At 37.8% G+C, this 27,998-nt stretch overlaps 1 long non-coding RNA gene across 1 annotated transcript in view; it reads right to left on the bottom strand.

Annotated features, from left to right (window-relative positions):
* The window catches only part of LOC118168168, a 140,329-nt gene extending 117,641 nt beyond the window's left edge, over positions 1–22,688 (bottom strand). The window contains exon 1 of the long non-coding RNA XR_004751403.1: positions 22,611–22,688. This is a non-coding gene — a long non-coding RNA (uncharacterized LOC118168168). The remainder of the gene's footprint in view (positions 1–22,610) is intronic.
* Between the last annotated feature and the right edge of the window lie 5,310 nt (positions 22,689–27,998).

Consider the following 27,998-nt stretch of genomic DNA (forward strand, 5'->3'; position numbering starts at 1 on the left):
ATTAAAAAAAAAAAAAAAAAGAAAAAAAAAAAAAAAGAGAGAGAGAGAGAGAGGTTTTTATTTTTCCTCTAGACAGGATTTTATAGATTTGGTGTCAGTAGGAAACATGCTGTGCCATTTCTCCTACAGTCTAATTCATTATGCAGAACTATTAAAAAATGAAATATTTCAGCATTTGGAGGATTAAAAAAAAAAAAAAAAAAAAAAAAAAAAAAGTTGTTTATTTTCATTGTGAAGTATCACTGGAAGGAAAGGAATGTGAAGAAGTCACTTGCAAGTTTGGCCGAGATGGCACAGTGAAGGAGAGGTGAAATACACCCTGTGTTGCTTGCTTAAGATGAAGAAGCAAGCTTTCATCAGAGCAAGACACTGATACTGGGTCATCACTTGTCATGTGGTGATTTAATCCCCTGTGCTTCAAAAAAAACTTGCCATCTTCTGCGGTGTATGAAGTGAATTAGTTTATTCCTAAAATGTTGTGTTCCCAAATAGCTTTGTTGCTGCACCAGGGGTCTTGGCACAGTGGTTTAGTGTCAGGGGATGTGCTGGGTAATCTATCACAGCAGAACGAGTTGATACAAAATAATCTCTGTGCCAGTCATCAACTTGCTGCCTGACTCAGGTACAGAAAGGAAAAACAGATTTTGGGACTGTGCTGCTGGACTGCCATCCAAGAGGCACGTTGAAATGCCAGATATTTCCATGGTCTTTTTGATTTCTGGCAAGCCAAGCAATTCCTCTGTACCCTAGTCATTCATCTGCTAAATGGAAATGTGTTTCAAGTGTACTCATCTGAGGATGGAGATCATCTCCTTCTTCCATATCCAAATGCCCTAAATTTCACCCACAGCCGTTCACCCATCTGTGTTCCCTGCTGGGAAGTCACAGCAAGCCCATGGGAAACACCAGGCTCAGAGTAGCAGTAAGGCTAGTGAGCTGTCGGTAGTGAGCTGTATTCCTGACAGTGGACCCTGTACATCCTGAACTGCGGCTCATCACTGTAGACCAAAAATAAAATTTCAGTATTACACAGCTCTGTCATACATGTATTTGGGTACAGATGAAATGTGGAATCTGCCCAGAATACAGACATTTTCAACACATACATGAATAATAATAATAATAAATGTTCTGTTTCAAACATGGTTCCTTCCCCCACAAATTAAGTACAGATCTGTTCTATTTTCTTGAGCTACTCACAGCTTCCTCAGTTTCATTTCTGTAACAATGATCCAAATTTCCTGTCAGGGTAATTGGACTAACCTAGTTAGTGGTCAGCATTTTCTTTTCAGTTCTTCTGCAAACTGCAAAATGAGCAATTTGTCAAAATGCAGAGAACTTCATATTCAGGTGGCAAAGGAAACCAAACCTGAACATTTCGTGTACATTTAAATGTGCACTCAAGCAGTGACATGGAAATCAGTAAAACAGCTACTAATGATCTGGTTCCATTAACAAATGCTCATTTGGATGGTAAGTGACCTGAGACAAAGAGGAAATGCAATTTTGGCTGCCAATACAATAAAAAATGGCTGCTATTAGTGCTATATAGGGTTTATAATCAATTATACCTTTTATTGGCTCAATTCAGTTACACTGTAACCAATTAAACCTCTGTTTTGAATAAAGAAAGGAATATAGTGGGTTTTACAAAACCACCTCATGTGCAGTTCCTTTAACTTATGTTATTAACATCTCCTTGGTTACCGGGTTGACAGAACTTACTTTTCACTATGATTTTAGCTTTTGCTTTATTAGCCTAAAGTTTTTCAGAACACTTTTACCAAGAGAGGAAGTATGTCTCTTCTGGACATCAATTTAAACTTAATTCACATAAAACAATGCAATCACTCTAGCCAATGACTAGAACATTACCTAATTCAGCTACCCTACTTTATACTCAGAAGTAATTTATTCACTTAATGGTAATCTGCTGCTGACTAAAGATGCCTATAAATATGTATTATGACATTTATTTTGATATAAAATGTATTTCTTAATAACATCTATTAACCAAAAAGTTTAAAACTACTGTGATACATGCTGCAGGAATTCATATAAAATTATCGTTTTCCCAAAGAGCTTTGAGTTGCATATACATGTGAACATGTATATATTATACATATACATGTGAACTGAAGGTTAATGTCTCTATCACAGCAGTACCACTTTGTCCTTTTCTGACATCAGTCTTAGAGAGGACAGACCCAACCCACTGAACAATCCCCTTGAAATCAGCTTAAATGACTGCATCAGGAAGACAATGTATATCTGGCCCCAAGTTTAAACAAATAAAAGTTTACAGATAGGCTTTAATTCAAAGACCTAATCTGTTCTTCAAATCTGAATAGCAGGTCTAAAAGTGGAGTTTGATTTTAAGTAAAGAATTAATTTTCTGTTTCTAGTTAGTTTTGGAAATGAACAGTCCCTTTTCCTGTGCTTTCCAATCACATGCAGATATACAGCTATTTTATTTGTGTCTTTTTCAATAGGAAGCTTTTCTAAAACTGGAGCCTGAAGGAATAAAGGGAGCTTTTGTTTATAGTTAGAAAACAATGTGTGTAGTAAACATAATGAGAGTGGGATGGAGAAGGTGGTTGAAGTAGAGCTGGGAGGATCAAGTAGGAGGAGTGACAATAGAGGAATTCAGAAGCAGGAAAGTGGAGCTGGAAGTGGTGATAATGGAAAAGTCAGTAAGGAAGTTTAATCACAGGCCACAAAGGAAAATATGTAGTCACAGGCAAATTAGAGGACCTTTCCCTCTCATGATCTCCTCAGTTGAATTTCTGAAGGTCTGAGTGCCTTAGGTGAAAACATGAAGAGGAAGCAGGACTAAGACCAGGTCCACCATCCACCCTGAAGAGAGAGGTAAGGCTGATGCAGCACTCTGCTCTTCCCAGATATTATATCAGAGCATGATCTAACACATCACATCTGTAGAAGTCAAAGGAGAAAGACCCTGAAGTTAATATATTTCAAATTTAATAATGACTATGCAGTAACAGACTGGAAATGAAAAAGCCCACAAAAAGAGTCCTCTTTGCAGATGAGGCATGGGGTAGTCCTTCAGTTGTCAATCATATAACAAAAGTCAAAAAGCCAAAAGACTGACTATAGGAATCAGTCATCCTTAGAGAAAATGGACTCTCAGGACTGTATCAAGTAACTTTTGAGTCTGATCTGTGCCAAGGAAGATTCTGCTGAAAGAAAAAAAAAAAAAATAGATTCAGGTCACAAAACAGGACAACCTATGTGGCTAGTGAATGTCAAGGGGTTATAAGAAAAATCCTCCATAAAGTTACAGCCTCACTCAGTTCCTTATCAGATACAGAGACTTTGAATTGTAAAGCTCTTAATATGTGTCCCAACACAGTACATTAAGGAGCACCAAGAAGGAACTGTTCTGCATCACCTGCACACATCCATTAACTTCAGCAGGCTTTGGTGCAAACTTTGGAGAGGAGACACTGTCATTAGCTAGACAGCAAGTCAGGGTGTTTTCTCTTCTCCCTTTTACTGATAAAGGTGCCTTGATATAAAATCCTTTATTCAAGACTGATTCTTGGAAGGACCCCAGATACCAACAGTTCAGGAGATCTTCATCTGAATAGCTGGCTAGAGCTTCTGTTTAGAGCATATCTTGCTATGGTTAAAAGGTTGCACATTCACAGTTACCCCCACTGGGGCATATCTCCACCTACAGTGTTATTCCCACACGTCTGTGTCATGGTTTCTGTGGAGGGGTAGTCAGTTGCTTGAAAATAAAATACTCAGATATTTTCCTACACTGTAACTCATTCTAGCTAAGTAAACACAAGCTAAGAGAGTCAAGCTGCATTTTCATCGTGAGCTCAATTTGATTTTCAGTACTCACTGCTAATGAAATATCTAAAAGTGATTTATTGGAGCATACCAGTTATATTTAAGCAGCAGCCAAAACAATTACATTTAATTAAAATTAAGGTCAAAGAAACGCAACAAACTAGTGTGACACTTCAGACAGCAGCCTGGAATAGATGTTATGTTGTTTGATTATCAATTAGGCACAGTAAACACAAATGTGTTCAGCAGGCAGTTCTTAGTGAAACCAGTTCAGGCAAGCAAACAAATGCTGTGCCTGAAATTTTTCTCACTTTCTCTGGATTCAAAATCATCCTGCACACTGTGCTGTTCTTTCTGTCCTTACCCTACTTGAGTGATTTATTCTTTTTCCTTGAGGAGAAAGTAGTCTGCCAGAAGCTCTCACTGGAGAGCCAGAGAAATGCAAAGTTGTGGGGGAAGGGGCTTAGCTTTCACTGTGTTTCATCTCTTCACCTTGAAATCACACACACACACACAAAAAAAAGTCGTCTTGTCACAAGCCTTAGGCTAATCGGGCTGTGAGAGGTGTTTGAGCACCTTCTACGTGGCTGCATATCAGCAAACTTGGAAGCAAGGTTTATTATGAAACCGTTAGTGGCTTAGTCCTTTCTGTAGCAAAGATTACACAACTGTGATTTTCTCTCTGTGTTTGTTTTAAGCATAAATCATTGCTTATGAATGTATATTTTAAAACTGTGAATTTTCACCTTGTATATTTATTTAAAGAGACAAATACCTCAAGGCTCGATGGCAGCCTTCTTCTGAACTCCTCAATGATTAGGAGAGGATACCACATGAATAAAACACTGCTCTGAGCATCCCCTGACTGCAGGGGTTCAATCACGTCCAAAAGTCCTTCAAGTCCCTCATGTCTGAAGTCAAGACAGGGATCTGGCAGTGGAGTAAATGGATGCAGGATCTGACCTTCATTCTCTCTGGATCTTTTGTTTCCCGTTTATAAAAATAACTGTGGAAATATTACAGAAATAAGTTCTCCTGCAGCCTTTGCCTGTCATGCAGGGACAGTAAGCGTGTCCACATCTGCCTGTGGAGCATACTGTAGAGACCCTCAAGCTCAGATGGGTTTTTGAGTGCATTGACACACTACAGCAGGCACACTATGTAGAAATAATAGGTGATACACCAAAACCACTGCTCCTATTAAACTGAAATCTGCCTCCCCAGCTCATCAATTCCCACCCTAACTTCCAGCCCAGGTGCAGCAATGCTCATTCAGATCTCCTGTTTGCGCTTCCAGAGGGAGTATGTATGGTGCTGTCTGGGGGATCTCTGTGCAGCCATCAGATGCCCTCACAGCCTCAGCACAGTGGATTTCTGATCTCCACTGGGACCTGCTGGTGATGCCTCAATCTAAATAGGATTGTGGAAATTTCTGCTTTGAAGCCTCCTCAGACTTAGCGATGCTGCACGAAGTTCACAGGCACAAATGGAAAAACAAAGCTGAGCTGTAGAGTGGAGGGAAAGAATGACTTATCCCTTTTGTGTATTTGCTGGAACAACACACCTTTGGGGACATGCCAGACCCAATCTGAATACAAATCACAAAGCATTAGCATAGCAGCTGGGGCTACGGACAGCCAAGTTAAAGTGCAGCAGGACCACTGCCGAGATTGCTGGAAGTCAAACACAGGACTGTGTGGAGAAAAGTCACCAGCAAAGCAGGAAAAGGAAAGGCAAAGAGAAAAGTCACCCTGACTGGGGGGTAACAGGGAAGGAAAGGTGACTGTTTTTGTATTGGTAAATTTTTGCTTTTCCTGTAATAAAGTAACTGTGGGACCTAAGAAAGTTTTGGAAAAAAAAAAAAAAAAAAAAAAAAAAAAAAGAAAACCTGACTTACCTGTAGTGAAAGGCTCAGAAAAGCATTTATTGATTTTCTTGATTACCTTCCTGATACAGTTTATCCTCATCAAAGCAAAATATCATGATGGAATAAATCCTAATCCAATGATAAAATTCCTCCAACCTTCACCTAGGGCAGGCTTATACTCTGCCACTGGAGATGGAAGAAAGCTAAATATCTTTGCAGGAAGACCAGATTGTATTTTAGTCCTTCAGGCTACGTTGTGTACTGCTAACAAGTGTCAAGTTGGTAGTGACTAAGAGATGAGACAGGCATATGCTACACTGAATCTGGTGACCTGGGATTTGGCCTAGGTATCTCTCCTACCATCAGACCAGCCACTCCTCCAAGCCATCATTCACAGTGTTTCAACAAATTGATGTGGCACTCAAATGCTGAAAAAAAAAAAAAAAGAGATGACACATAAAAGAGTCTGGAAGGGACCTCAAGTCCATCTGATCCAATCCTGCACAAAGCAGGGCCAATTTTAAAGTTACACTGGGTTTTACAGGTCTGCATCCAACTGAAGTTTGAACACATCTTCAGGACTGAGGCGCCGTGGTCTCTTTGGGTCCTCTTTCCAGTCTCTGATGTCCCTCACTGTGATATAAGTTCTTCTTACACCCAGTCATGTTTCCCTTGTTGCCGAATTGTGTTTGTTGCCTCTCACCTTATCACTCACTCAATACCTCTGAGAAGAGTCTCTAAACTCTCTCACTAATATCTGTAGAGAGCTATTAGGTTGACTGGTCCCAGCTCCCACAGCCTCTCCTTATAGGGCAAGTACTCCAGCCCCCAAGTATCTGGGTGATGTTCACCATCTCCTGAACTCCTTCCAGCTTATCAGCATCTTTCCTGCACTGCAGACTTTAACCTCGGTACAAATGCAATCCCAGAACTGCCAAAAAGAAGAGAGGAATCACTTGCCTCAACTTGCTGGTGCTAAGGTTTATAGCCTGGGGAGGAAGACTATGCTGAGTTTTACAAACTCTCAGAGTGGGTAAACTGAATGCAAAACAGCCGTTTATCAAACCCTGCAATGCAAGGAGTAGGAGGCACTTGCTGAAACAAGTTTAAAAAACATCAGCTTAAAACAGCCAAAAGAAAGTATTTCTACACACAGCAGGTAGTGAATTTGTAAAACTTACTGCCATGGGAAACTGAGGAGACAGTATCAGGAGGCTCAGAAAGAGACTAGATAAATTCATGGACAGAAGACACTGAACGTGCTAGGCAGGGATGTACACACTTAAATTCCTGCTGCAACACTTGTGCTTGCTGGGAAATATGAAGGGACCACAGGAAGCAGTTGGGTTTGCATGCTGTTCCTGTGCAGCCTCTCCTCTGGTCACTGCTGGAGGCAGATGGACCACTGGTCACTTCTTGCTTATATATTCAGCTGAGCCCTGTGGGAGGCTGCTGAGCTGACACATAAAAGAAAAGACACTGAGACAGTAGCTGATGTCTCTTACATGAGATATTGATCTTGCCATATTAAGTATCAGCAAAAATTCAGACACACTGTATCCAAAATTGTTGTTCTGTGGAAGTTAGACCAGAAAACTGTAAGGTCCACTTCATAAGAGGGTTTAGCGCTAGTGATTTTTGTGGACTGCAGGGGTGTGATTGCTCTGCAGGATATGGGGCTAGTAGTAGGGACGGTGCATCTAGTATAGCCAATCTTCTATCTCCACAAAAATAAACAGAAATCATTAGCATAAGAATGGAAAACTAACTGAAACAGCTCATAATTTTAAGCCACAAGAAGCATATTTATATGTGCAGACCTGCGGGGCTTAACACAGAAACTTTATTTCTTTTTTAGATATATGTTCCTCATGTTTTCTATTTCCAAACAATTCCAAAACCATTATTTCAAAATAATTAAAATATCTGTCATGACATTTGTAAATAGTGTTTGCAATCCTGTCAGTAGGTTAAAATAAATAAATAAATAAATAGAATAAAAGGAAAATTCCCCAAAATGTCCTAAGGAAAAATAAATAAATAAATAAATAAAACTGGGAAAATGTGTTTTCTGACCAACAAAATATGATGGTAATTTTTTTTTCTTTAATTGTTTCAGTAAGTCATATCTGAGAATGCCCTGGAAGAGCAAATCTTTCTCTAATAGCAAAGCACGGCTCCACTTCCATGATGTATCACTCAGCTGAGGAGTTTTTTTATAAAGGAGAATGTCAAAATATGCCACAAAAAAGAAAAACAAACCTTTAACATAGCAATAAGATGGAAGAAAGTAATCTGAAGTTTCCCTTTGAGCAAGACGCTAGATAAGGAATTATAAAAATGTAAATTTTCTGACTCCCCTTCCCCATAAGACTTGAATGCATTTCAACGTGGTTATAAAGTAAGTTACTGGAAGCAAACCCATTATTTATGTAGGTCTGGTATAACCTAAAAGAAGTTTGGCAATCATAACACAGGAAAAACTTTCTAGTGTAGCTGCAAGTAGTGAAACAATGCTCTCTGGTATAGCCAAAACCAGTCTTTAAATAAAGTCAGGAAGGTGATGCTTCTTTGTTAGTTTTAATATATATGGGAAAGACTTTTGACTTCATTAAAAAGTGAAACTAACAAGCCAAGAAACAACAATAACAAAATAACAGAATACCAAAAATATATTTTGCTTTCATTAAATAAAAAAAAAAGGAAAGAAGAACCAACAAATCAAAAATAACAGATCCCAAGCAAGGTTCTTATACTCAGAAGAATATTTAATGCAACTTTTCTAGGTTTTGTTCATGTTCTTTCAGGCAGTATAATGACAGTAAAGATGATCACGGCAACTATGTTAACAAATGTTAAGAAATTACTGTTTATGCTGTAGGAAGTGAATACTGCTTTGCATTTCAGATCTCTCTTATTGTAAAAAGTTAGCTTAAACCACCCATTTTGGCTCTAATTTGTGCTGACCACTGCAGAATTGGTCTAAACTCTTTCATTCAGCCTAAGCAAGCTGAGAACAGTAATCGGAGCAGTTATGATGAATTAGCTGAGATCTGTAGAAATACTACAGGAACTGCTCACAATTGTGCAAACATAAGTGAAAAACTGGACTAAGAATTAAAAAGAAAGTGGAATTACAACCTATAAGGATGAAAGAAATGAAAATTCAACATAAATTGCCAGTTCTCAAGTGCAGATAGTATGGCCTGTGAAAACATCAGTTCTGACAGTGTTTTGTTACCATCAATAACATGCTATGGAGCCTGTAGTACTGTCTTATTTATTGACTAAATACCTTTCTCCAAAGAAAATGAACCATCAGTTTGAGAAATTTCCCTAGTTATAGCTGTGTCAGCCTGCTTAAACTGACCTTTAGAGAATTCACGTGAGAATAAAGGACATATTATTATTATTCAGAGTACAGTTGTGTTAGACCAACCCAGGAACTGTCAACCTTAGATAAAGAACAAGATTCCTTCCCAAGAGAATCTCTGAAGATATGTAATTAATCACAGTCTTGAGTAGTTTATAACCTGACAATAGAAAACAGCTGGGGGAAAAGTAACCATGAGGCAACTCCATTTTTGTGCAATAGGGTAAAATTTGGTCTATCCCAGCGTGTTTCTACTGGCCAACTCAAGGTATGCATAAAGGGGTGGGGAGAGTAATTTGGTAAAAGGAAGGGAAGCTGGTCTTACATGGAGAGCGAATTTACTGTGTACATAGGCCAAATAGTCTAAAAACGTGTTATACCAATATGTTAGTAATATCAAAACAACATAAGTGTGCTTTTTATTCCATAATTTTAAAGTCATCAAACCTTAATGTGCCAAGTCATAATAGCTGCATGAGGAAATTTAATACCTTATATCCATAGTTTGTATGAAGGCAAAGTTGAAGCAGAGAGCAGTTCATTAAGTTGCTCTATGTTCTTGGGAGAAGTTGGGCTTCCACATACTGCAGTTCTTGAATAAAGCACAGTAGGAAGGAAAGAAAAAAAGGTAGACTATACCCAGTACTGATTTTTACAGATAGTATCTGAGATCTGAGGAGTTACCATGAAAAAAAAAAAAAAAAAAAAAAAAAAAAAAGCTTTCTCATGTAAAATGATCTCCTGAAAAACTGGCTTTGGCTCACTGAAGATATAAGGACATCTCTCAGTCCATGTGATTTCACTAATCTGAAAAGAAATAATCTCTTTGAACCAATTTTGACTAATGGCAGTGAGCCACCTGAATCCTGGAATGATGACAAAAGAGTAATATGAGGTGATTAGGGAGCATTCAAGCATTGCATATGGAGTAAAGCTAAGTTGGTTTTGATTTTAGAGTTTAGGGATGGTGAATGGGAAGAGGAAGAAGGAAGCAGGGAAGACAAGACACCATGGGCTATGTTTCAGACCTGATTTCCTCTGGCACTGGTTACACTAACAGTAAGCCATTATTTTTCATGTACTTGCAGTTTTCAGAACCTTAAATTGAAAATGGGGTAACATACTTTACACTGTTAATTTTTTTATTTGCCCTAAAACTAGTCAATGAGGAAAAACAGAACAGGAAGAGCACAAGGTAATTGAAGTAGTGTTTTTGCATCTACAATTCCGGGATGCACGGTACCCGTATTCCGATGGACAGAGGAATTCATTGTAGGCTATTATTGTAATGAGTAGTAATGAATAACGATAAGACTACGGGAGTCTTTTCTCTGCACAGCACCATTACAGGCATGAATGGATAAATAGATTGTGATTGAGCTACTGCCTAGTAAGTCAGGGCTGATTTTTTTGCTATGCCATCTGAAATGGCTGCTAAGTATATTTTTATCCTCACCCCTATCATTTTGCAGTTTCTTATCTTTGATACTTATTACCTGAGTGATTTCAAAATCCAGGAGATTGCTAACTACTTGTGTGTCTGAAACTGTTTAGAGGACCTTCACATTTACCAGTGGAAGATGGAAAGGAATGAGCAAGATTTCGCCTGATTTCATGCTTCAGTTTTTCCAGTAACCTATATAGTAATAGGGAAACTTATGCTGTTACTAAAGGAGAGAATGTTCTGGAAAACTTTATGTTAATTAAAAATCCATCACAGAAAGTGTGGCTTGCTCTCAGTTGCAGATCTGAGGATGCTCATATTTTCTGAAATCAGTTTTTTGGAGGGAGGGGTAACTGGATATGGCCTTTCTGGCAGCTGAGAGGCAACATGGCAACAGAGGTCACAGGCAAAGGTCAAAAAGGACTAGAGATGCTGGTCACCACATGTAGGGTGATAAACCCAGAGGAAAGCATAGGAATCTCTCTACTTCCTGGAAATGTAGCAAGGGAGATAGATGCTTGGCAACATGCGACATGTTGCTTGTCTCATCCAGAGGTATCCGCATTTGTAGACATCCATGAAGCAAGAGGTCATGAAGTCCTAACTTTCAGAAAGAGGCAGCCTCCTTCTGTATTCCTAAAGAAACAATTTGTTGTCATTTTTCCTCAACTGCTTTTAGCTCATTTGTAGATCTTCTCATTCAAATAGTTAAAGAAGGGTTAAAGGGTTAGATCAAGCCCATCACATATGTCCACACTACATACATAATACAATGAAAAATCACCTGAGCAGTATTAAACAAGCAGACTTATACTGAGAGACAGCTAGATGCATGAGCAGGGAAAAAAAAAAAAAAAAAAAAAAAAAAAAGGAATAAACGAAACACCAGGGTCCTGAGGTGAAGCTGATCCATGTGCCTGAGTCAAGTAAGTCTGTCCTTACATGCAGTGCAAACACAGATGTGCCCTCAAAAACAGCTCTTGCCTGCCTTGCTGCTAGGGCAAGTAAGTGATGTTCTCACCTTCACATGAGGCAGAAGAAGAATTCAAAACACAGCACAGAAAGCCAGGGATACATGGAATTTGGCAGACATTCAGTAAACAACTGAGGGGAAAGTGAGTAATGACTTGAGAGCAAGGAAAAAAACACCAGTGCACTGCTAATACTTCAAGCATGGTACAATGTCCATGTCTTTCTGCTTCAGGTCTGCTTTGAATGAGGAAGTTTGAGGCTGTGATAGTTTCTACTTCTAATGATACATTCAGTTAAATACAAAGGTTTCATCAGCAGAATCACGTCTCTGAACATGATGAGTCAGCTGAAAATTGCAATTTAAACTCTACAGCTATTTCAGAGGTAATTCAAATGCAGTCTGATGATTCTTAAAAGAAGAAAAAAACATTGATGAGGTGATTATTAGATTTCTTGAAATATCTGTGCATTGGAAAGAAGTTGACTTTCTGAAAAAATTAGGGTGCAATTCATCTAACCAAACGCTGAAGTCAGTAGTGCACTGAGATCTAACCTGTCATCCACATTTTCTCTATGGTCAGAGAAGAGAAATAAGGTCCTCTCAGTCACTACCACTTCTTCTGAAACAGATATGTAAAGCAGATAACCAAACGGTGCTCATTTCTTCTGGAATGCCTCCATTGTAAACAGCTGAAATTAGGCAGTGATTACCTTGCCTGGTCTCAGCAAAATCTCTTTGCCTAAAGAAGTGAAAGGTAACCGAGCTTTTGAGGTTTTCATGCCACTGAAGCTGAGGATCACCAGTCACTGTGCTCTGAAATACTGCCCTTGCCTAGACTCCCCTTGGCCACAGCTTGTCCCTCCCAGCATCATGCCTTGACGTGAACAGCCTCCAGGTTCAGAGGGAACATTTCCATGACAGAATTGTAGTGTATGTTGATCATACAAAATGCCAGTGCACCACCTTGAATGCCTTCTGTAGGTATATAATCTAAAAACAGTTGTTTAAGCACCAGCATGTTAACTAATCTATAGGTCCTGTAGATCTAAGGATATGTTGAGGGCTGTATTTTTCTGACAAGAGGCTTGTTTCCCCAGAAAGATTTTCCCAATGTCTGTCATAATCTCTTATTGTAATCTCTTGACCTAACTGAGGCAGAAGTGACGTGGGAGTGAGGAAAAACCTTTATATATATCTGTGTATAGAACCAAGTTATTAAGGTGTTTATCCAAATCCTTCTGAATTCAACACAACATTAAAGTCAGCAGAGGTTGCAATAATATATACAAAACAGTGTGCAGAATAGTGCTGGGGAGGGGGGAACACACCCAATTGTTACTCCTTGAGATCAGAGACTGGGCAAACCTTGCCTCTCAGTCACAGAATAGCCTGACAAGCACAAATAGGGCTTATCCTTTTGATTTAACTTTATCAGAATATGAGAATACATCTCCTGTTTCCTCTCATTCTCATATCCTCTCTTGATCTTCCTATTACCTTGAGCACATCACCCTACAGCCATTCAGTTTTATCTAAGGCAGCAGAGTTTCTAGATAGAGAATTAGGATGATCATGAAATGCATGGAAATGACTTGGTAAGCATTATATTTTTTAAATGTCATCTCCTTTTTTTCAGAGGTGGGAAGAAGGGAAATAGCATCTTTTTATATCTTTCTTCTATTCTCTAGATAAACATATTCATTCTTTTTATAACATCTGCTTACATGATTTCTACATGCTTTTTCATATAATAAAATATTCTAATAGTGGGCTTTCAATTCCTTGAGTAAAATAAATGAGGACGGGCACGCTCCTTGAAAAGATGTGGAATAATTGAAAAGGGGTTGTTTGGAATAGTGCCTAACATCCGAAACTCCCTTATATTGCCATGCAAAAGTCAACTGATTATTTCTGAGTGATGTATGCTATGCTGTTAGTCTAATTGCCAGCAGTGGCATTGCTCAGCCATAAAGAAGTTCACTGCATCAACAAAATTTAATTGGGGCATCTCAATATACTGGCATTTCCTTGCAGAGCTAGTTAAAATGAATACAGAAACTGTGATGTACAAGGACTGGAGTGTACATTCTTCACTTGAATGAAATTCACAGAAAAGGGACTCAATTTACAACAGTATGCTGTAATTCTGCTCTCTGCTCTTAACTCCTGCAACCATTAGCTTATTATTATTATTAATAATTCAATAATAATAATAATAATTCTGATTTACTTTATCATAAGACACTTTAAGGCTATATAACTAATTAGGTCATTGGCTTTACTCTGCTGCAAAAATTTTAGTGAAGAAATGAAAGAAACAACAAACAAAAAGAAAACAAAAAGGAAAACAGTAAAGAAAATTTTAAAAAAGAAAGAAAATAATAATAAAAAAAAAGGTATAGCCATTTTGTCCAAACTTAATTTCATTGAATATCATAATTAACCAAACAGTCCAGCAGTGTTGGTGACATCTGTATTACTGTGCTGTTGCTTTCCTAATGGATGGAATTGCTCATAAGAAAAATTACAGAAAAGAATAATTTGGTATTAAAAATTAAACCCAGCAATCCACAGGACTAAAAATATTCTATTTTTGTTTCTCACATCCTTACTGTCAGGTGTGGGAAGGCCAAAATGTCCACTGACATTAAAGTCATCAACAGGTAAAAAAGTAAATAGTAAGTTAAAAAAATGAGAAAATTTAATTCTCTCTCTGTGAGTACATGAGAGAAAATGACTACACCACAGTTTAAATGGGTAATAGGGCAAGTTTCAGAAGTACCACGTTGAAATGCTGAACTTTACTTTCTCTCATTAAGTTGATTCATTGAGTAGGTAACAAGGGAATAACTGGTAAATGCTGACTGCTTCGTGAGCCTCCACACTGCCCACATCCATCATTCGATACTTTGAGGCAAACATGCCCACCCAGCTTTGTCTTTCCATGCTCATCTCTCTTTCTTCCACTATCATACAACAGTTTTTTTTCTTTTAACATCACAGATAAGGGAAGCCACTGCCTCATTCCTGAACTGTTTCAAATAAAGAGTCCATAAAAATAAAAGTAAAATAAAAAGTTAGAAATCCTTGAAGGAACAGCCCCACATGTTGTTGCACACAACAGAAATACTCCCCTGGGCTTTGAGATTCCCACTGATGTTCAAAAGCATTTCCTCGCCTAGAAACTCTCCTGAAAATGTGAAAATTATTTTTCAGATTTTTTTTTTCCAGAAATGGATACTTGGCAGTGATTAAGCAAAGGCGGAAGTTATGTTTTTTTCACTTGAGTAGGCTGAGTTGAGGGTCAGAGGACTATTGATTGTTCTGATTAATACACTGCACTTCAACGTCTGGAATGGCGACTAAAAATGAAGGGGCCATATTCCGCCCTGTGTTCATGGGAGCAGTTCCCAACTGAAATCAATGTCTCTAAGAAAAAAGAGAATCAATGGCCCTAGGCATTAGTGGAGGTCAGAGTACAAGGCATACAGGGCAAATCATTGGTCATTGTAAATCATTGCCACTCTCTTAACTCAGTGGATCTATTGCACTTAGGTCAGGGATCTGGCCCTGAGAGTAATCTCTATTTTGTTTTCACATCTATCATTTCCTCGTACACTTTTGATTGTACTTTGCTTTTGCAAGCAATTTTATTTGAAATGGATTACACACAGTGTTCTGTGTATTTCTAATATTCACAGATATTTTAAGAACAAATTTTCGGTATTTTCTATGCCTTTAAATTAAACTTCCTATGCTGCATGGGTATATATTCCCTACCATTCACCATTCAAATAATAGCTCTGATCTACAAAGATACATAAAGAAAGGTGCTGAGTATTACAATTTCATATTGAAATGTTGAGGTTACTCAGCAGCCTGTTCTCTTCATTCATTTATTCCTCTTGGATTTTTGTTTTTCTTCTTGTATTATATTTACTTATTTTTTTTTCTATTTTCATATTATTTATGTCCTTAGAAATTTAATATTTTCCTGAATTCTGCTATCCAAAATTCAGGAAGTTTTCCACACAACCTCATACATTTTTCTTTTTGACACCTCAGATGAAAAATATTCCTAAATATTCCTTCAAGGAGGAAAACTCTCCAAGGATGAAAATATAACTCTCAGAAAAATAAGAGCATACAAACATTCCTTGGACCTGAACTTAAACTGCAGGAGTAAAAAAAAAAAAAAAAAAAAAAAAAATCTGTTTGAAATTTCATCCTAAATCATAAGAAGAATGGGATGGTTCAGAAAAACTTCACTGATATTTGAGCAAGCTTCTGATAACTAGATTCACTTCTGGTATAAAATGCCTTTTTAAGCAGTTCTAGTGTTTTCTTTCAGCATGAAGAATAGAGGAAACTTCAGTTAGATGTTTCTCAGAAAAAAAAAAAAAAAATCCAAATTCTGGGACTGGGACTGCAATTTCCAAAGCATGCTGAAAAACCTGATTACTTGTCTCCCACTAAAAGACAAGTACAGTCTCAAGTAAGACTTACAGTTACCTTTGGAAATACCAACAGAAACTTCCTTGGCTTCATTAACCATTAGCCCTGTATAAGAAATAGGACAGAGAATGAAATACAAATAGATATGGATGGATGAGAGTCTAATTTAATAACTACTCAATATAACTGCCCACTGTCTGATGCATTGCTGCATAATGGGCTATTGATTTGGGGGAAAAAAGATGATATGATAGCTAAGAGCAAATGCCTGGCTCTCTTCCTCACAAGATTTATTGTTTTTGATAATGAGTAAATACATTTTATACATGAAGATCTAGCAAGGCTTTTCTAACTGTCTTAATTCTGTCATCTCCAAGGGCAAGGCCCCTTATAACTTCACGGTCAGTGTCCATAAAAAATCTGCATGTACTTCAGTCAGATAATGAAGGCTCACACAATGTGCAAGTAACTCCAGCAGACAAGAGGGTCTGACAGAGGATCCTCTTGCGTACTTACTTCCTGAATATGGTATTGTTTCCAGCCCTTTGGACAATTCTGATATGAACTGGACAAAGGTGCTCCTAATTCACTCTTTTTCCTAAGAAAGATTCCCTTGGGAGGAGACCACCAAATAGAAGACCCTACAATTCATTCATTACTGTACCCTTAAAGTGTCGCCATCTCTCTGTTAGTGCTTATATTGTCCACATAAGTAACGGTTTTGGCTCCTTGAATTTGAAAGATATTTAGCTAATCATTTTGTCTGCCACAGCATTTTACTGGGAAGAATTTGAAGCATATGTCACTGCATTAACAGATTTAAATCACTGATTTCTACATACTTTAACTGGATTAGGATGGGTGGGAAGTAGAAAAAGAACTGAGATTTTTCCTCCATTCCCATGATGTTCCAGACACCCATATGGAGCAGTACAATAATATTCTGAAAGCCATAGCTCTTAACAATTGTGTTAAAATCATATCTAGAATAATTAGGGAAGTGTGCCCACTGCTGGGACAATGCAAAGATGCTTTTCTTTTAAACACATCTTTTGTATGTATATAGATCTATGCAGATAGTTACAGACATCCATTTGGATTATATAGATTAGAGATAGAGATAGGAGTATGAATACATATATTTAGGAATAAGAATAGGCTGAGCGCCAAATTTCATAAAGCTCATTATCTTTATAAAATATCTTCACCTGTAATACATTGAGCTTTGAAAGCCTGTTGAAATGCATAAGAGGGTATTTTAAAACTGCATAAAAAGCAATTTCAGAACCACTAGCAATTATACTGGAAAGCTCATGGAGAGCAAATGAAGTTGTGAAAGAAAAGGGGAAAAAACATCTCTTTAAAACAAGAAAAGGAGAGGATGCGATAGTCACAGCTCAACATCTTAACTCTGAATTCCTACTGAAAATAAAATAAAATAAAATAAAATAAAATAAAATAAAATAAAATAAAATAAAATAAAAAAATCTGTAAGCATCAAGAAGATAATAAAGTACTGAGCAGCAGCTCTGCCAAAATCAATCTTATTTCTTTCTGTCATAGAGCAACAGATCAAGTGAATAGGGACAAAGAACTGGTATTCTTTAGTGAGGCTTCTGCCACTGTTTCCAATTGGTGTTCTTGAGGGAAACTATGTATTTTTATTTTTTATGTATTTTTTATTTTTATTTGGACAAATAAAAATACTAGGGAAATGAAAAACTGCTTGGATATGATAGTCATAGAGTAGTTTTTATTTACCATTAAAATGGAAAAATACAATGGGACAACTAAGAGACTGTGACCAGTAATATTAAATATTTTCATTTTGACTTGGACAACTTTTCAAGGCCATGTTGGATGGGGCTTTAGGCAATATGGTCTAGTGGAAGATGTCCCTGCCCATGGCAGGGGGGTTGGAATTAGATGGTCTTTAACATCCCTTCCAACACAAAACATTCTATGATTCTGTGATTCTGTGACAATACCAATTTGGGGAGGACTACACAGAGAGGATTAGTAAGCATGGTGATCTTGAGATTTTGGATGTATGATCTAAGTCAAATGAGAAGCAATTAAATGTGAACAACTACTAAGTCCTACACTTAACTAAAATAATAATATCCACAAATACAGGATGATGCTCAAACTAGATGTCAGAGCTACAGAAAATAATCTGTAAATCCCTTGATGAACAGACATCAGCAGGGCTACATTGTTGCAAAACCAGATAAGTATTAAAGAATGAGAACTATATTCTGAAAGATACATGGCATATTTCCAATCTATTTATTGTTCAACTGCCAACTAGAATAGTCCATCTAGTTTGAGACACTGCTCTCTGAGAAAGATGCTGGCATGGAATACAATGAGAACACTCTGAAGTCTAGAAAATATGACCTATAGGGAAAAAAAATAGAAGAAAAGAATAGGGTTTGTTTCAAATGAAAAATACAAGACTGGAGGGACAAATTATATAATTGTTGTCGACTTCAGAAAAACAAAGATGAGAGAAATTGACTGTTAATAATTTATGGTTTAATAGGTTTAAATTCATCATAAAATATTTAAAGTAGTTTGGTGGAAAACTTGGCTAGGGGAACAGATTTCTGGTGGCTGGAAGATGGTTTTGAAATTTTTTTCTTAGAAGGTTTTTAAGAACAGGTTAGACAAGTACTTGCCGAGTTTACCTACATAGTTAGCCATTGTCTAGCTAACTGGATAACAGAAACAATCTGAGGACTGGTTTAGCCCTACTTTCATTATTCTCTGCCCATTCCTAACTAATAAACACAAATGCCAATTGTACTTTAATATCTCTATTTTCAGAAAGTGAGAGGCATTTCATCTATGTTTCCTCAAAATTGTTAGAACTGAGTCACCATATGGTACACATCAGTAATGTTATGGTAATTCTCATTCACTTTCTGTCATCATTGCTCATTTGCATAAGTTTTCAGGAACCTCTGGGACCCTTAAAGTTAATTCACCACAGAAGGAATGTGATTGGAGCTACCCATCCTCAGTGACAACTTTGTGTTGCTTTGCGCACATAAAATATCCTAGCAAACAGCAGCTTCTGCTGACTAGACTGGGCTGTCCTGCGAGCCCTCATTTCTCTTGCAGGCAACAAGGTTTTTACTGGTGCCTGTCACTTTGGAAGAAGCAGACTACAATATTCTCTTCAATGAGTTCACTTCAGCTATAATACTCAGAAAGGCAAAACAGTTCCTGTTTTTCTTCTGTGTACAAAACTGTTGCCTTCATAGGTCCACCCCCAAACGTCTTTCAGAAACAAATCATACACTACTGATACTACTTTAAATTCATCTCCAAACACTGGTTGAAACAGTTTTGCCACTATTTATGCTGCTTATTGAGAAAAAAAAAAAAAAAAAAAAAAAAAAAAAAAGTCAATTAGTTGCTGCCAAACTCTCTTCAACATAGCAATGACTATTTCAGGGTTTATGCCCAGTTTAGGTCCATGTACCAAATAATTCACTTATTTTTATTGTTTAAGATATGGGCAGCTTGATCCTTTCTTTGAGCCAATAGCATCCTCATGAAACCCTCCAGGAATTATTGAAAATCATTTCCAGTACTCACGAAGTTATGAGGTATAAGAATCATTATTAATCTGAGGGTAGCAAACATTTTATAAGGACGATGTTTTCCAGTTGACGCTTGCTCTGACAGTTCTAACTGCATAATGGCTTTAGCAAACTGAGGGAGATTTCTAATTTTGTATGAATGAAAATCAATATATACTTCTCTGGATGTAATGTGTATAATGGTTATATTTCTCAAAAACATTTTGTCAGCTATTGCTCTGGGTTAGTCTGAATGAATTCTTAATATAAGACAAACACTGAAATGCTCTCTATGAAAACTGATTTGATTTCATCCATCACGTTGTCCCAGGCAAAATTGTCTTTACCAGTGTGATTAGGCTAGCGAAAGCTGTGTTTATATTTTCCTCCTGTGTATATAGTATCTATAACACTCCAGCATCAGCAGCAACAGCTATTAATTTCAGGTCACGGATATCCTTAACATCCTACACTCTGTCCAGTAGCTCTGATGCTGAAAAGTGGCAAGGATGAGAACTGATATGGTTCTCAGCACCGCCAGATCTGTTGTATCCAGATGCCCCACGTTCTGCAGTCACAGAATGTATATGCACAATATCCACAGCACCAGCTCTGGACCATGGATAAGTTATCCATGGCTAAATATCCATTAAGGCTAAATGCTACAGTATAACTACTGTTGCTCCAGACACAATTGCCAGCCAAGCAGGTTCATCTGAGCTGTAAAAGAATTTCAGATGATGGACTACCAAAAACAGGATCAGCCCAAGGTACTGTAGGGCCCTGTTCATGTACTGAATGAATACAAGGACATGCAATGACACTGAACTTCAAGACCTTTTTTGTCTCTTGGGATTTCACTTGCATTTTTCAGTGTCTTCTCTTAACTGGTTTGAACCCCTCTGGAGTTGTATAAGAGTATAAGAAAGCTGTGCTTGCAGGGACACTTGGACACAGTACATCCAAAGCCAAAGCCAAAGCAAAGCGGAAAAAAAAAAAAAAGTAAAAAAAAAAGACTAAACACCCTAAAGATATTGTCTGCATTTCCCTCTATCTGTCTCATCCAATGGGAGCTTAAGTGCTCTGCCACACCGTAGGCCGCTGTGTCACAATGCTTCTTTTTCACCTTTTTCACCTTATTTAAAACATCTCCGTAGTGAACAACCCCAGCTCCCTCAGCCTTTCTTCATAGGAGAGGTGCTCCCCAGCCCTCTGATCTTCCTTGTGGCCTTCACCTGGACTTGCTCTAACAGGTCCACATCCTTGTGCTGGGGGCACCAGACCTGAATGCAGCACTCCAAGTGAGGCCTCACAAGAGCAGAGCAGAGGGGGACAATCCCTTCCCTCCACCTGCTGGCCACTCCTCTGTTGATGCAGCCCAGGACATAGTTGGCTTTCTGGGCTGTAAGCACACACTGCTGGCACATGCTGAGCTTTTCATCCACCAGAATCCCCAAGTCACTCTGCAGAGCTGCTCTCAGTGAGTTCTCCACCCAGTCTGTACTCTTGTCCAGGACTGCCCCAGTCCAAGTGCAGCACCTTGCACTTGGCCTTGCTGAACCTCATTAGGTTCACATGGGCCCACTTCTCAAGCTTGTCCAGGTCCCTTTGGATGGCATCCCTTCCTTCTGTTGTATCGACTGCATCACTCAGATTGGTGTTATTGGCAGACTTGTTGAAGGTGCACTCGATCCCATTGTCTGTCATTGATAGATATTAAACAGCACTGGTCCCCCTGAGCATTGATAGATATTAAACAGCACAGACCCCCTGAGGGATACCACTCATCCCTGGCGTCTACCTGGACATAGAACCATTGACCACAAATGGGGATGCCCTAAGCAGCTTTTCATAGGTGCAGCAATATAGAAACAACCACTAATTATGTATCCCATTAATTTTTAGCTATGTACTTGTGTCTATCATAGCCACATTTGCTTGTCTTCACTGCAGACAAGTAGTTATCATTCTCTTATGGTAAACAAATGCGCTGCTTCCTGCCAAATCATTTGAAATAACAAATAAAGCCCCGATGACAAATCCTTGAACTTACCCTTTATATTCTATTTTGCAAATACCTAACCAAATCAGCAGCTGTGAAACAGCTGTACATGTACATACTTTACGAGTATATCAGGTTAACTGCACCTGTTGGGAACAGCATAGTAGATCCACCATTTCTTTAACAACAGAAGAGAGTGGAGTGAGGATATTTTTCAGAAGGGAAACCTTGTGAAAATTATTTCAGGGTCAACAGCATTTTATGGACCTTAGGGGAATGCTGAGAGGAGAAATTTTTGTCACTCTTAACAGATAACAGGCTATGAAAATCACATTATACATCCACTAGTTATCTTTCATTCAGAATCTGTTTTACCAGAGTCAGCGTAGAGCAGAAGCAGAACTCAACAGTATGAAGATGTGCCTAGTCCCCTAGGTGATACAGCCAAAGCTTTTGAAAACAAAAATACCATGACTAAATGGGAAACCCATTGACAACAAGGAATCACCTGTGTTGTATGCTGAGTTTGTATGACTGTCTGTAACTGAGATTTTTGTCACGAACCAGAATGACTTGCCTGTCAGAATTTTCATTTTCCTGCCAATTTGGGCACTAGCTGAGAAGTGCAACTGTGCTTACTCTGGCTCTTTGGTCTATGAGATATCTTCCCTTGCATACTTGCACATGCTTTATTTTGTATGTGTAAGGAAAAGCTAGAATATAAACACAGTGATGACAGTTGTATATTATGTCAAAAAAATATATATATTTTTCTATTACACCATGTGTATGCATTTTTGTACATTAAGTGCATAGTGTATCCCTCCAAAGCTTTAGGTGTACAATAATTACAAATCAGAATATAAATATATATTTTAAAAACAAAACAAAAAAAAAATCACAAAATAACTACTCTTGTGGGCCATACATCCACAATAATCACTCTGAAAGAATGATAAAATTATTGTCAATATATTTAGACTCAAGACAACCCCCTATGTTTACATTGAAATGAGAGACTGAGAACATTTCCTTCAGAATTTCTATTATAATACTTAATATAATCAAATGCCACAGTACTGACCTGGACAATGTTTTAGGAGTGCTCAGAGGAGTTTCAGAGTCACACCAAATCTGCTCAGGTTTTTTGATCTCTCATCACAGGGTCACTAGGTAGGAATTATGCCAGCAGATTAGGATTTGCACAGCTTTAAAAAGAACACGAAACAACCCAGAGCCAGACAATGAAGAGACTAAGTATGGGTAAATTTCCTCTCTCCATGTCAGCGCCCAAGTAGATATATTATTATCTTTCTCTCTCATTCTTGACTCCTATACATGGAGTAACAAAAGTGCCCTCTGGCATGTGATCAGACACACCAGGATGGCTTTTATCTTCATGTTCTAATGTAGACACTATTTTAGAAATGTACTTGCTGCTTATGTCACAATGGGAAAATGTGTTTGGGCTATCTAAATGATTTAGGTCTCAGCGAACTGCTGGACCCTAATCTCTGTGCTTGATTTTCATCCTCCTGTAGCAGACTACAGCATATTCCTAGCACAGAGGGACCCTACAAGGAGTCAAGTTTGCAACATGCTGAATAAGGAAGACCATGAAAATACCTTAGATTGTTAAAATATCCTCTATTTTTTAAAGTAAATCTTTAAAAAGTGAGTGTTCCATATGTAATAATCCATGACAATTAACCTAGACACAGGGTGTATTTCCAATTGTAAGGCAACGTAGCATTCCTTCAAAGAGGTGTCAAAAACAATCATAGGCTAATGAGATTTTACATGAACCACCTGCTGTTAGCTTTCAATTATATAAAACACCTTTGCTGAAAGTGAGGAAAACCTTTTTATTATTTGCAAATGACTTACAGAACAGAAAGAGATAATGGGAAAAGAAATAAGAAACTAATAGAACAGTCTGAGCAGCCCAGCTCTACTCCTATCCCCATAATTCTGCTGGGGGTGGGGGGATGGTAATGATGGTAATACTGTGCTCAATGCCACTGGGGAATAATGCAGTGGAAAGATACATGAATAACTGACATAACAGTTCACTGCTACTCCTACAAAAATGTTAAGCCAAAAATTTTAAAGTACTTTATTTTACTTTACAGCTGCCTTATTATTAAAAAAAAAAAAAAAAAAAAAAAGTATCCTTAAAAATGTGGAAGGAGGAATAAAGAAAGAAAAAAAATAACATATTATTTAAAATAATATAGTTAAGTGTTTAAGATGTTTTAATTATTTGTGATTTCAGAATATCTGTAACAGAAAATGAAATGATGGAGATGAACAGTTTAGCATATCCTGAAATACATTTGCAGAACGTCAGAGTCTAGGCAGATATCCATTTTATACATTTGTTTCTCCAAAAACTTCAGGCCAGAACATTTGCTTCAGTCCCACTGAGCTTTTGGCCTTCCTGTATGAGATCAGCAATTGTACTCTGGACATGAGCAAATTTAGAGGAAGACTGAAGTAAATCATAAACTGAAATATCCAACACAGCCCCCTTTGAATGAAGGAAGGGAGTATGGGGAGCATAGACATGGCAGACACTTTATCTTTTAATGTTTTTTTTTTTGTTGTTTTTTTTTATAGACCTTTCATACTTGCAAGTTCCAGAGAAAAAATGAAGAGAGCATAGAACTAGAGGGCTTGCACTCATTACATTTCCACCTACCTCATATCATGGTGTAATGGACATTGACATCAAAATTTGTGAGTTTAAAAAGCTATTATATGGACATAAAACTTGCAGATTGGCAGAAAATCTTTGAGCCACATTCTTTTTTCTCACATCATGCATTAAGGTTTCATTTGTAATATCAGAGCACTAAATTTTCAGAAGCACTTTGGAGGGATTTAAATATCAACCTACAGTATAATGGAAGATGTGTCCTGCAAACTGCTTTTGGAGACAGTATTGTAGATGGGGATTTCCTTGGAGTTTGGAGGTTGCTGTACTTCTGTTATCTTTATTAATAATGTGATTGTTGGATAGTGTCTCTAAAGAGAGTTCCTGCAAAATCCTCCTGCCATCTAAATCATGACCTTTGTGTTGTTCCCCAACCCATATTTTCTCTATTGAAAAAAAAAAAAAAAAAAAAAATATTTTCCATTGTCCTTGTTATACATGAATATATGAACTTTTAATAATAATAAAACAAACAAACAGGTGTGATCCAGTTCTATGCAAGAGGAAGATTCCTTTCAAAAGACGGAGAAAACAAAAAGTAAATTACTTCACCAACAGCTGACATTTGAGATGGGAAAGGGGCAATCAAGGTGAAAAGAACAGCCCAATGTGACCTTCCCAAAACCCATAACAATGACAGGCCTTCCTTCTAAGAACAGTGAAAAAAATCACCTTTCCATTAGTAGGTGTCTGCAATAAATTACCCAAGCTGAAAGAAGGTTTGAGGGGATCCAGATCCCACCAAAAGCCAAAGGACCTGGAGGGAGGAAGAAGCCTTATCCCTTGAGATGTGCAAAAGTGCTTACAAAAGAATTGTTACTTCAGTCAACTGAAAAAAGGTCAGATCCATCAGTGATTGATAGAAGCTGAATGCACTGTCACACTTCTTGAAGTTTAAACAGCTGTATACCCTGAAGATATTATTCAAAAAGATGCATTTGGAACCAGTGTCACAGGCAGAATACAATTTGAGAATCTGCTGTAGCATTAGAAAAAAGTTCCCTCTTTAGAGGGTTCATCATCCAGAACCATGGCTTTAGTACAGACTGCTGTGGCAACCAATCCTTGCTTGCAGAGGCTGACAAGAATGAGAGGAAGAGATAATGTCAGAAGCTAAAACACTGCATGGATTTCCAAGTTAATTCAAATAAGCCAAGTGGACCACAAAAAAAAAAAAAAAAAAAAAAAAAAAAAAAGTGTTTACATAAAAGCAGGCTCAAAATCAGAAGGTGACTAAACTTGCTATTTCATAATGTAATGTATCATATGCAAATGAATTTAAAAATTAAGGAAATGAAGCTGTGGGTGAGTTTGATTTTGTAATATTTAAAAGAGAGAAGGGATTAGTTTTAAATATTGGGCACTAAGAGGACTTATTTATCATCATCTGTGGTTCATTAGTTGGTAAAGGTCAGATGTCCTAAAGGCAAAAACCTATTCAGGGTGACACTGCTCTAAGATCAATCCATGGAGAGAATGGTGGTACATTAATTCTCAGTTCCCCCTGCATCATAGGATAATAACTTTCTTCCCATTCAGCTCAGCAGCAAATAACCAGCCTCTCCATTGGTTCCTAGCTTCCTAGCATGGCTTCCTAGCCTGGCAAGAAGGCTGGGGCATTGGTACACCCCTCCTTACTGCTGAGTGTCCCCCACAAATTCTGAAATATACATGTTTAAAGGAAAAAAAACAAACAAACAAACAAACAACAACTGAACCTCTATGAACAAGTGGTTTGGACTTGGCATAGACTTTCCATTTGGAAAATGGTGTTTCTTTGGAGCGGGGGTAAGAAATCTCTTCCCCTTTCAATTTTTTTTCCCTTAATGTCTACATTTAAAACTCAGAAAAGGAAAACAAATTTTATTCACACTTACACTTTGCACAGGGGCTTAATCCAAGCTGCAGTCTAGTCCTAAAGGAGTAAGAACAGTATTTTATTTGTGACAAGGCTGGCCAACGTGTCTAGCTTTTAAATCTTGTATTTAAGCTATGCCTACATGAAGTTTTCCTAATGAATCATATTATTGGTGTGTTACCTTCCAGCACTGCCTACCAGGACATGACCAGGTAGCGTATCCAGAGCTGCTACAGCAGACTGATTGAGAATCATTAGTGAGACAAAAGGGCAGATGATAGACATTAAAGTGAAGGAAGGAAAAATTACCTCATGCCAGGCTCAGGAAGAGTTATAATTGAGTTTTTTTGTAACAGAAAAAAAAAAAAAAAAAAAAAAAAAAAAAAAAAAAAAAAACTATTGCAGAAGCCTTCTGTTAATTCTGTGCTGACTACCTGATAAATGTAATATCGCTTTGCATCCCAGTTCTCAACATGCCTGTTTTACCACTGGCATGATCTGTGAGGAAGACCAAGACTGCCACTGGTCCCAAGGGACAATGACTATCAGTGGGTGAGAAGCAGCTTCATGGTGGCCACCTTGCTCTGACATGAATAAATGTACTGTGCCCCCGTGATCTGAATGGAAGACGCACTCAATGCATTGGGGTCACCCTCTATGAGAGAAAACAGCTCAAGGAGAGACATTCTGGTGAAAGAATGTGAGAGAAGAGGTTTATATCAAAGCTCCAACCACCTTGGAAAGCATGCTGGCCCAGCCTATTACTCTCAGGCCTATTGAGATCTTCCTAAATTTTTAGGGGCACCTTTGGACACATCTGCAAAAGAAAGGGGCAAGGTGCATCAATATCACCATTTATCCCCAAAATTCCCTCAGGACTGGAAGACATGTTCCTGACATGTTCCTGTTCTGCAGTAGGGAAGATCAGAGCAAACTCAATGCTGTCATGAGAAGCTGGGAGAAAAGGACGCATTTCCTCATCCTGCCTGTGGCTGTACTTACCACTCTCTGCAGCCTTACGGAGGATATATCAAATTTCAGTTCTCTGGATTCAGCAACAATTTCGCTGTATGATATGGTGCTACTTGGTATTCACCAAAGGGTATCTCTGTTGATATCAAAGGGTATCTCTGTTGGATTTGCATGGCTTTTTTTATTATTCTGCTGATCTTTTCAGATGTCTTGAATGAGACCTGCAAAGCTAATAGAAAAGTGAGAAAGGTGAGAGTCACTATTTTTTAAAAACATATTTTATCCTGTCAGATGTTTATTTTACTGTGCTGGATGTTGATTCTTTCATTCTTTGTATCATCTATGTAGTAGTTTTATTTCCTATACTGTATCCTCAGAGATGTCAGAAGATGCACGTTGCTCCTCAGATCCAGGACTGAGAGGTGCATGTACAGATCAAGCTGAAGATGCCAAACAAATCTAAATGAACATTATCTTTTTTTTTATGCAAACTAGAGGGTACTACTGTTGCCATCTACAGATCACTCATTCATATTGAAGACATTTTTTCCAAGAGTCCAGTAAGTAAAAGTGGTAAAAGGTTCGTTGGTAAATAAAGGAGTGAGCAAACTCACAATGCTAGTTCAATGGATGTAAACTTCTTGTTTGTCCTTCACTGCAGCAAAGAAAAGTAGTAATCCTAAAATAATATAATTTCCCTCTTGGATCTGAGGCTGATGATTTGTTTAACACAACCAGACATATTGCTATATCAGTTAATATTATAAGCTATAACCTTGAATATTCAAATCAAGCACCTGAAAGGGCAAAATGTAAGAAAAGATATCCTTGTGGAGGAAACCATTTCTGCTGTATTCAACATTGTAACACTTTGAATGAGCCCAGGAAACTGACTTTTTAGCTCTGATTACAAATGCCTGTATATA

The sequence above is a fragment of the Oxyura jamaicensis genome, chromosome 1 (genome assembly GCF_011077185.1).
Source record: "Oxyura jamaicensis isolate SHBP4307 breed ruddy duck chromosome 1, BPBGC_Ojam_1.0, whole genome shotgun sequence".
Taxonomy (NCBI): domain Eukaryota; kingdom Metazoa; phylum Chordata; class Aves; order Anseriformes; family Anatidae; genus Oxyura; species Oxyura jamaicensis.